This window comes from Tripterygium wilfordii, chromosome 3 (assembly GCF_013401445.1).
Source record: "Tripterygium wilfordii isolate XIE 37 chromosome 3, ASM1340144v1, whole genome shotgun sequence".
Classification (NCBI taxonomy): Eukaryota; Viridiplantae; Streptophyta; class Magnoliopsida; order Celastrales; family Celastraceae; genus Tripterygium; species Tripterygium wilfordii.
Genome location: NC_052234.1, coordinates 12,726,701 through 12,737,992, shown reverse-complemented (window position 1 = coordinate 12,737,992; position 11,292 = coordinate 12,726,701). Strand labels below are relative to the sequence as shown.

At 36.8% G+C, this 11,292-nt stretch overlaps 1 long non-coding RNA gene across 2 annotated transcripts; it reads left to right on the top strand.

Annotated features, from left to right (window-relative positions):
- The first annotated feature begins 4,228 nt into the window (after window positions 1–4,228).
- LOC119988645 lies at window positions 4,229–11,149 on the top strand. 2 transcript variants are annotated; one of them, XR_005465655.1, is made up of 9 exons: window positions 4,229–4,870; window positions 5,374–5,427; window positions 5,515–7,109; window positions 7,360–7,491; window positions 7,589–7,704; window positions 8,297–8,372; window positions 8,495–8,541; window positions 9,114–9,387; window positions 10,829–11,149. It is a non-coding gene; the product is annotated as an uncharacterized LOC119988645 (long non-coding RNA). The 2 variants fall into 2 exon arrangements; XR_005465654.1 differs by having other exon boundaries at window positions 10,823–11,149.
- The last annotated feature ends 143 nt before the right edge of the window (window positions 11,150–11,292 follow it).

The following is an 11,292-nucleotide window of genomic DNA, read 5'->3' as shown; positions in this document are numbered from 1 at the left end:
GCATGGTCTATGGACGTATAGACTGCTGAAAACCTACGTGGAGCATGGAGAATGAACACCAAACTCCAAAAAGTTGTGGTGCGAGTATGACCACCACCACTACCATCATTTGTGGTGGTGTTTTGACGAACATCTTTAATGGTATTCCTCAAAACTTGGGTTACAATGGCTCGAGAAGGAACAACGATACCTCTAGATTAAACTTCATATGCAAAATGTATAGTATTATGGACCCAAAATCTATTGAAATGTGTTGAATCCACTCCTATACGATTAATGTAATCAATCAACACTCAAAGCAGACCCGAGATCCCCATCACACAGAGAGAGAGAGAGATTGTGTGTGTCTTAGAGGGGGGACTGGGGAGGGGCCAGAAAAAATCCAGGCAAGTGAAAAAAATCCGGGTAAGTGACAAAAAAAATCCGGCTATATGCATGGCCCATTATAGAAGGTTCAATTTCCTAGGAAACCCTAAATTTCAGTGGTTACACAAAGTACATGACACATGCTCTTATTTACCTCCTTGTTTGTTTGTAAGTAATATTACTTTGTTTTGAGGAAACGCTACGCAACTGTTGTCGGCTTGACCAAGAAAGATGTGATGATCTTCAAAATATTACTACCACAACCTAGAAAGATGTGATGATCTTCAAAATAAGCGTCATGTATATACTTGAATGATTTCTGACTTTAATTAACCTCCACAAGTTGGCTTCCAATATTACTGTAGAATTCGTGTATAAAACCTTCGTTCCCATGTCAAAGATTTTGTTTAAGATCATAGGGATGAGTCATGCTCTACCAAAAACAGGTGTGATGACCACAAATTAAACCAACATGATGATCTTGATGGAGAATAAGTTGAAGACTCCAATTAACCAATTTTTCAAAACGGGAATAATATTGTACAAATTTGTCATTTAGATATCTAATATAAGCCTAAACTCTGATTGTCATGTCCGCGCGTACAAAAGTTTATCATCTAACGACATGATACGTTGGGTCAGAGCCTTACACATGACTACAAAGGAATCGCTCTTAGTGAAAATCGAACTCAAAATCTTCTGAATCCACATATAATTTGAGTCTAGAGAAATTCACCAATTAAATTATCACCCAAGTAGTTCTAATTAACCTCCCAAGTGCATGTATTGAGTCAAATGTAATGATCACGAGCAAACTCTCAAGTCCCCGAATCAACAATTATAAAGATATTACGGCCGACACGGCCACGCAAAACAAAATTCATTCTTTTTATCACATATTTGTGATATTGGGTTTTAAGACACCACCTAACGTATTTACTGATGTGATGGTGTCCTAATTATAATTTTGGGCCTAACTAAATTATTGGACTGCTCATAATAGAAAATGTACCAACACCCACACCGTAGCATTGCCTTGTTGAAATGAATGCAAGTGATCGACACTAATATACATTCGTAATCATTAATGAGAAGATTAGCAGAAAAAGAGTAAGTAATCATGAAACGCAGAAAAGTAACCTTTCACCCAAAAAAGAAAAAAAAGGACCCAATCCCATAAATGTACAAACCAAAAACACATTTGCATAGCATTTTATTCGTGTACCCGTAGTCGGCAGAACCATTAAAACAATAATGGTACAAATCCAATCAGCAATTGATATCTTAATTATCTCATATGTTGAGTTATACGTATAATATTACATGTGCATTATTATGAAATATGTGCAGTCCACAAATTCACTTAATTCCCACGCATTTAACTCAACAATTAAAATAATTAAAATATCAAACTGTTGAGATTGTTATCATTTTAAAAGTACACACTTTGCGGACGATTTTAATCCATTAAATTCGTCCATCAAAATATGGGTCGTAGTCCGAATAGGTCCAGTCCATCATGTTAACATCATAAATTAGGCTTATGTATTCACAAGACAGTAGTTTTTAGTTTAGTCAATTAAGCTTCTCATACTCTCATCGTTCCAAGGGAGGAGGTGACGTTTGTCAGCATATGACCACGTTCTCTTGATCAGCAGCTATAAATACACCCCTGCCATGCTTAACTCTTACCCCCACCATTTATTAGCCGAGAGCACAGTATTAATTGGTGTTTCAGGCTTAAAACTTAAAAGGGCTAGCCAGCAGCTACCATCGTCGGTTGTTTTTCCCTTTGTATGAAAATTCAAGTATGGAAGAAGCTGGTTAAGCTCAGGAGGGATAGCGCCATGGACCATACTCTATTCTCGTTTGTTCGAGTTGTTATATATGGCGCTATCCATCCTGAGTTTCATCGCTTCTTCTTGCTCCCTCTCTCTCTCCCCGTCGTCTCTAGCTCGTGCAGGTAAACGAGGTATTTGCTAATCGGCTCTTCCTTCTCATTATTCTCCTTCATTTGTTTATGATAATGAAGTTGGATTTCTGGTTTCTTATTTAAAGATCCTGCGCGTGATTATTGTCAATTTACAAGGTCAACATAATTCAAAAGCTTGCTTTAATTACTGATTAGTAATGCAATCGAGTATTTAGGAAAAGGAAATAAATCAAATCATGGTGGGCCTTATCCATTACGGAAATTTGGAGGTTGGGATTGGAGATGTTGACCAGTAACCTTCCCTAACTTTCCGGGGTCATTATCTTTCTATGTCATAGTTTGTATTGACTTTGAGATATTTTGTTTTCATCCGGCCATCTTTTCAGGTGACTCTGTATGTGCCCACTTGTTTGTTTTGTTTTTTTTTTTTTAGTTTAGGGTATTTCTTTCTTTGTTAATACTATGTATTTATGATTCATAGAGTCGTAATCTGTGCTAATGACATTAATTAATACATCACATCTCATTATTTGGACTTCGATCCTAAAAACAAACGGGCGGTGCTCACTTTGGGTGCTGCATTGACTGAAGTTTTGCATGTAAGCCTACCGCTCCCACTGGTAGCTGTGATTCCTGTCCTAATTAGTAATCGTCATTGTTCTATTATTTACCTTTGTTTTTATGTATTTTTCTAGCAATTGAGTACGATACTATACAAATCCATACAAGTTTGACATTTGGTTATCTGATATAGAACGGCTTGTGAGCACATAATGTTTTCACTTGACGATAAAAAAAGTTGGACAAAAATCTAGAACGCATGGATTTTCATGGAGCTGCACGTTCTATCCGTCGTCAACAACGTATGTTACATTACATATCATAATTTCAGCAAGCAATTAACCTGAAAATAGAAAAAGTAGATACCAGAAATATTTATAAAACTTGCAATGGAAAAACAGAGGAATAAAAAAATAGCTTTGAAGATGAGACATCACATGATGGAGAGTTCTGTCATTTGTGGTGGGCTTGTCTGAAAATTGAGAAGATCTATAGATCAACAAATGGGCCGAGACTCAGGCTCATAGGTTGATCTTATTAATTTTCCCAAGAAAAAAAAAATGATTGGTGTATTTGTGGACTCTGAAACTTCTTGATTTTAGATTTGATTTTCATGTTAGTTTAATATTTGGATTGTGGCTTGCAATTCAAAATTTTTTTAATTTTATTTTTATTGGGATTCATTGTTTCTATATATTTGAGGCGGAGTTTGCTAACTCAATATGCTAGACTGCTAGAGTACTCCGCTTTTACGTGCGACTAACATCTTTTACACATTTCTATGAAGTAATTGATTCGTCCACACCATTTGTAGAGTTGGGAAGGTCACGGCTGATCCAATAAAGAATAAATAGACAAAAAAAAAGGGCATTTTGCCGTAGATTTTCTGTTGCTACACGAGTTACGTTTTTTTTTTGGTAATATAATTCCTATTTACACAAGAAGGGGAAAGAATCTCTGGCATTAAAAAAGCAAAGAATAATTATAAAAAAATCCACTTTTTTAATTCAAATTGATTTTAAAGAAAATGGTAATATTGCTTAGGGTTTAGGGCTTAGACAATTCCAGATTGGGCTTGGATGGGTTTCGCCTTTTGGTTCTACCTTAAAAACGGCCCAGATCCAACAAACGGATACAGCAGTAGGCCCATGCTCTTTTTTTTTTATCGCCACACACAAACGTTACTATATATATTTTATTTTCGAGCGCGAAATATAACCGTTAATTAACACTTGCCGAGTTAAGGAAAAAACATATGGTTTCCTAATTCTTCAAGGAGTGAAATATAGCCGTTAATTAACATTTGCGAGTCAAGGAAACAAACATATGGTTTCCCAATTCTTCAAGGAGAATCTGAATTCGCCGACTAGGATATTTTATTTCCGAGCGCTAAATATAACCGTTAACACTTGTGAGTTAAGGAAACAAACATAGGTTTCCTAATTCTTCAAGGAGAATCCGAATACGCCATTAAATTAACACAATTCCTCTCTCCCTCCTCCAAGAATTGGGAATGGCCGCCTTGGCTAATTCTATTTCGCACCATATTCTCTCTCTAAATTCTCTGCGACGTAGTCCTTCTCATAGACTGACTGCGATCACTCTCCAGAAGTCGAAACGTCCATTGCCCAGTCCGCCTCGATTTCGTTCCAAAAGTCCTCTCTTCCTGGTAAGCCATTCGGTAGTCCAGATCTGGACCTTCCTCCCAGTTTTTCTCAATCCTATTCGTTCTCGGTTCTCATTCGCCAGTTAAGGTACCGTATCATGATCATGATCGCTCATAGTACACAATTTCAATTAGGGTTTTGATTACTTCGCACATGATTTTTTATATGATAACTTATATATGTGCCTTTTTTTGTGCGCGTGTGTGGCGGTCTGAAGAGACGGATTAAGCTTGACGAATCGGGACTCGAGAGTAGACATTGTCAATTGCTTAACCTGATGCGTTGGTCCTTGCAGCTGATCCTCTCACATCGTTGATTGATACTGCTTTTGTCGGTCACTTAGGTACTTTAAGCGTGTGATTCCTTGTTCATACCTGCCTTTTATTTTTATTTTTTTTCCTCTCTCTCTTGAGACAAAACAGAATAAACAAGAAGTTGTTAAGACGAAAAATTATAACAGAAGCAGAAAAAAAAAATTATTGCCTAAATACAGGATAAATAAAATTTCTAAGTTTATGGAAGCATCACTTGCATCCTGTTTATCAGTTTTACGGGGCATCGCTTTTCCATGAAAGCACTTATGATGGCAAGAAACGAATATATTCACGAATTGGATAGTATGTATATCACATAAGATTGCTAAACGAAGAAACAAGCACATAAAATTTCAAGAAACAAAGGCTCCTGAGCTTGTCGTTTTTTCTTCTGTTTTGATACTTAACAGAGTAGTTCCTGCGTATATTCTTGCTTTGTAGGTTCAGTTGTCTGGATATCAGTTTCAGTGTTCAACCTGGTATCCAAATTTTAATGTTTCCCTGCTCAACATCACAACATCTTTTGTTGCAGAAGAGCAGGCATTGGTTAGTGAGGGAGGTGATGGTTATAGTTCAGGTGGTGATGGTAATTTTTCTTTAGTATTATGAAAATTATTTTCGCATTTTTTGAACTTCGTTTATGTAATTAACGAGGTTTGCTTTTGTCGTTAAGATGATATGAAGAATGGGCTCCAAAGTATACTTCATTAGCACTTGCATTGGCATAGCAGAAGCGTTGCACTCTCTCTTTTGGCTCGGGTTTCCTGATGAATATCAAGGGTATACCCGTTGTACGTCATTCTTGGCAATTTTTGTCTTTAATGTTCTTGTGAAAGTTTGAATGACTTTGAGTTGCTGCACTTGCATGTTCATGCGTAGAGTATCTGTAACAAAGCTCCATATCAACTATGAGGAATGTCAAAGCCTTTGTCGGAGAACATTGATGGTTTATTTAATTAAATTTTTCTTATCAGCCATCTAATTATGCAGTGATATGCTTTCTTTGGGTCAAGTAAGGGCATACTCTTCTTACATTTTAAGATTCGAGTATAAAAGAAACGATTGTATGTTTTCGCAAGATTCAGGATTTGATGTTAATGAGTTTTGATTACTTCGCACATGATTTTTTATATGATAGCTTATATATGTGCCTTGTTTATGTGTGTGTGGTGGTTTGAAGAGACGGATATAAGGGAGACGAACTGGGAGTATAAATTGTCAATTGCTTTGCCGGATGCGTTGGCCCTTGGCGTGCGGCTATAACTAGCTATAAGAGAGATTTATTCTTTAGTTGGAATATTCTGTAGAATATACATACAAGTGTGACGGTTTACCTCTGATCGATGTGGGATACAGGTTTTAACAACAATAATTAGTCGTGTAATTGCTTAAGAGACAGGTTAAAAAGTTTATTTTAAAACTAACTTGTAAAATTAACAGTGTGCCAATATTGCATGCAACATGGCTTCACGCACGTCAATGGTGAATTCGAGATTTACAAATGTGTTTTAACATACAAACATGTCACATACACAATAAGGAGTCGTTGGCTGCGATGAATAATTTGAATGCGGTAATTCTAAGCAGGAAGTCGTGAGTTCGACTGGCATGAGTGTTTTCATTATATAAACAATATATTACTCCATAAGTTTTGAATTCAAAGTTCAACATTTGCTCTCACATCATTGGTTGACAATGCTTTTGTCTGGTCCCTATCTACTTTGTCTAGTAAGCGCGTGATTACTTATGCATACCTCCTTTTTTTTTTTGGTCTTTCTCTCTTAAGAAGAAAAACAGAGTAAATAAGAAGCAGGGAAAAAATTAAGTATTGCCAAACACAAGATAAATAAATTTTCTAAGTTTATGGAAGCATTACTTGCATCCTGTTTATCAGTTTTTCGGGGTATTATCGCTTTTTCATGAAAGCACTTTTGATGGCAAGACACAAATATATTCACTAATTGGATAGTATGTATATATATTTAAGATTGCTACAGTGAAAAAGGACATAAAATTTCAAGAAACAAAGGCTCCTGAACTTATTGTTTTTCCTGTGTTTTGATACTTAGAAGAGTTGTTCCTTCATTTATTATTGCTTTGTAGGCTTGGTTGAACTGGCAGCTGTCAGGACTCGGGATATCAGTTTCGTTGTTAAACTGGTATTTAAATTTTAATTCCCCCCTGCTCAACATCACAACATCTTTTGTTGCTGAAGAGCAGGCATTGGTTACTGAGGGAGGTAACGGTTATGATTCAGGTGGTGATAAGGTGATGGTAATTTTTTTTTTTTATAAATTTTGTTTTATTATTACGAAAATTATATTTGCAAATGCATGAGACCCCCAAAAGATCCCCATTTAATGTGGAGTGTTGGATGTGAAGTGGGCTCTACATGTTTGCTTTTAATCAATGGTCATTTTAATGGCACATAGATTTGGGGGACTTTTGGGGGTCTCTAGCATTGTCCTTTTTGAATTTATTTCAGTAATTAATTAGGTTTGCTTTTGTCATTAAGAAGATATGAAGAATGGACTCCAAAGCAAGAAACTCCTTCCATCAGTGTCAACTTCATTAGCACTTGCTGCTGGCATTGGCATAGGAAGAATCATTGTACTCTCTTGTGGCTCGGGTTTCCTTATGAATATCATGGGTATACCTGTTGTACGCCTTTCTTGGCCAATTTTGGTCTTTAATGTTCTTGTGAAAGTTTAGATGACTTTGACTTGCTGCACTTGCATGTTATGCAGAGTATTTATAACAAAGCTCTATATCAACTATGAGGAATGTCAAAGCCTTTGTTGGAGAACATTGATGGTTTATTTAATTAAGCAAGCATTTTTTATCAGCCATCTAATATGCAATGGTATGCTTTCTTTTGGTCACGTAATGGCATATTGATCTCACATTTTAAGATCCTCCGGGTATAATAGAAACACTTGCATGTTTTCTTGAGATTCAGGATTTGATGTCAATGAGTTTCAATTATGCACATTTTATATATCAGCACTATATTCAGACTTTTTTTTGATGTAAAAAATTTTCTCGAAAGCGGTAAAGTGCAGGAAGAGGGAAGTAAGATTAGTTACTTCTAATACTATGTAAAACGGTTGAAACTTCAGCACTTCTTTCCCATAATTGGAAGACTAAATAGATCCCTATGTAAAATCAGAAGGTGCCCTATCGATGTAGGATCACGATCCAACTGGAAATTGATGGACAAGTCTGCTAGTTTGTTGACATTCAATTTGTCCAATTTATCATTTTCTTTGGCTTTTGTGGTTGTTTTTTCTTGTCTCCTTTGACCATGCAGCTACTACCAGTCTAATCAGTATTTGCTACAGGAATTTGAAAAGTTGCATATTTCTTTACAAGTTTTGTGCCTACATGCTTGGAAGGCTCAGAGTTTTGACTTTTGACTATGTTTTGTGAGGTTACTGATAAGATTTTTGATGCAGACAAGCATGGGAGATGCTTTTCTTATCGCATGTGACCTTCTTACTTTGTTTGAGCTTTTAGTGGTAACCGCTTTAGGTCAGCACCTACTTATTACCACATCAAGTCTTTTGTAGTTTCTTGTCTGGCAAGAGAATGAGTTTTTATTATTCTTCTTCTTCCTCTTTTGAACTTTAACGGCCTGGATTCATATTTTATAGGGACTGGAGATTGATAGCCAACTATTGCTCACAGCCACAGGAGTGAGGTTTGAGAGTCTCTCCTTTTGCTCTTCATCTGCTTTTCTGATATGTGATTGATCTCCTAGTCGATCAATTCGTAGTTATACCATGTGAATCACAATGCATAGATGTTTCTTTCCCAATAGCTTATGGTGTCATTTAGTCAGGTCATATAATTTAGCAAATATAATATGAAATAATGTATAGTGGGAGAAAACCAGCTCAATTTTGTATTAAAGACTACATCATAACAATAAAGTATGACCAGCAACTTGCTGGTTTACGCTGTAATGTTTTCCTAGACCTTAGCAAAAAGTAGCTGAAACTATACCACCTAGATTGCAACCGACCTCCTCTATACTGCAAAAACTGAAGTATGTTGACCGAACTTCTAAGATTCCATTAGTTTGGAAGTTTGTAAATAAAAACACTGTCGCCAATGAGCCACTGGAGTTATTATTAGAATACCAACTCAGGAAACAATGAATAAAATGATGCTTGCTCTTCATCAAAATTCAAATCAAAAGAAGACTTGAAGAGAATGAAATTGTCATCTCAGCCTGAATTGAATACAGTTATACTTATTGGCTTATTGCAGTGCCTTGATGCTCTATCGAGATTGTCATACCCACTATAATTTCTTCTCTCAGCAAGTTTGCTTTGCAGTTCCTCTCCCATTATGGGTATGTCAAATTCAAGCTAGAAGGGACATAACTAGACATATGTACTAGCGCATGATGCACGTGATTGTATTTTTCCATGAAACAACTATAGCTACAAGCTACTGTGGTCTATGTTTTCAGCAGGTTCACTATCTTTATTTTTATTTTGCCACACAGATGGCATCCCAGCTTCAGCATGATTAGAAGAAGGTACGCAATCCATTTTTGAATTATAGTGCAAAACTTTGTCTGCAGTGTTGAAGCTGTTACTGTTTGTGGATTCCATAACTCCTGTGCATTCTCCTTGCATCAACTTATTCACTAAATGCATCCCAACTTGATTAGAAAGTTTGTCAGTACTCAAATCCATGCGGACCATGCAAGTGATTGTGTCTATTGTTTAAATTTTCATGGCCACTGGATTTCACAGCGCTTCTAAATTCTTCTTCAATTTCTTCCTTCTTTACAGGCCTTTCAACTTCAACATCTTTTGAAGGTATATGAACAGCTCTTTCCTTCTTTTTCTGCTCATTATGCAGGAAATCTCGTCTATTTTCAAAGCCACTATAGCTTCTTAACCTCATAATTGCTTGAAGTTCTAGATCTCTTTCTTCCTTCGGTATAGATGTCTCAACCTCAACATCAGCATATTCACTATCAGTTTGTAAGTCCACATCTGTTCCATCTCCTGCAGTGCTCCCCCAACATATTTTCCCCTGATACATTGCCTAGGCAAGCATTTAAAGAGTTTGATTTAGTATTTGATTCCTCAGATACTCGATAACTCAACTCATCGGGTTTATCCTCAGATAATTTTTTAATCATCATTGATCCCTCAGCACTGCCAGCTTCACTACTAATAATTACCCTTGTAGACCCAACAGATGATCTTTCAGCTGGTATTGAGGATAATTTTTTTAATCATCATTGATTCCTCAGCATTGCCAGCTTCACAACTAATAGTTACCCTTGTAGACCCAACAGATGATCTTTCAGCTGGTATTGAACCTGATGTATCGTTGGGTAACTTCATTGTTTGGGAAGTTAACCATTGCATAAACTCCTCTGTAAATGCTGATCAAGTTCTCTGGACCACCTTTTCGGCACGTACACCCCTTCTCCCTTCTCGAACCCTTTGCTGGAGCCTTATGAATCGTCATGATTCCAATCCTTTGAGCATTCTAGTTGTTCACTACGTGTTTTCCACTTTGAAAGTGTGTCCTCTGCTGATTCTCACCACCTGCGTTTCCTCGATTTTGCATTCCTGCAATCAATTCCCAGAAAGAGTGCTGTTTAGACAACTCTTCATTTTCGGACGAGAAAAATGGTTTTAATTTCCATCTGTTTTTTTTTTAATGGTTAACATAACGAAGTTTTGCTTGTGGATAAATCTAGAATAAAGTAGAGAACTATTGGGGAGAGAGTAATCGTGAAAACCAGGATGATAACGTGTAGCTAACAACTACATAAATTAAAAAGGAAGCTCCCCCGTTGTCAATCCTCATGCTTGTAGCTTTTCTTGCCACCAAATAACGATTTCTTCTGTATCTTTGCTGGTTTAAGTATTGTAACGCCCGCTGTCAGAGAGTTATATTGGGTTTGTATATTCGAATCCTGTATTCACCTCGTTGTGTTACTGTGTTAGGTGTAGAATGTAGTGCCGGTGCGTTCGGGTTTCGTCTTGGGAACCAAGGAATCCGTTTCGGTATTAGGATTTGAAGATATTTAAGGCGCTACCTTTTATTGCGTTTTCTCAGTGGTAAGTGGATGCGCTGGAATTAGCTCGAATTAGGATGACGTGGCCCAACCAGCCGCTTATAATTGTCCCGTTTTGCTATTGGGCCTTCTTTACTGTATCTCCATCAAACTGTCCTCGAGCCATTGGTAAAGGTCAATTTTAGTCACACTTTTATTAAATACACTCTTAATTTTGCTTGACCACCCCTTGTAAAAGTGACAAGGTGTCTTTAATAAATTTAAGGTTGATTAAAATTTACCATTGCTAAAACATAACAAATGATATGATGGGCCCAGCTCAAAACTTTTGCTATTGGGCTTTGGAAGTTAAAGTCTGCTAGCAGAGCGCATAGTTAGCCCGAAGTCCTCGTGGGCCGG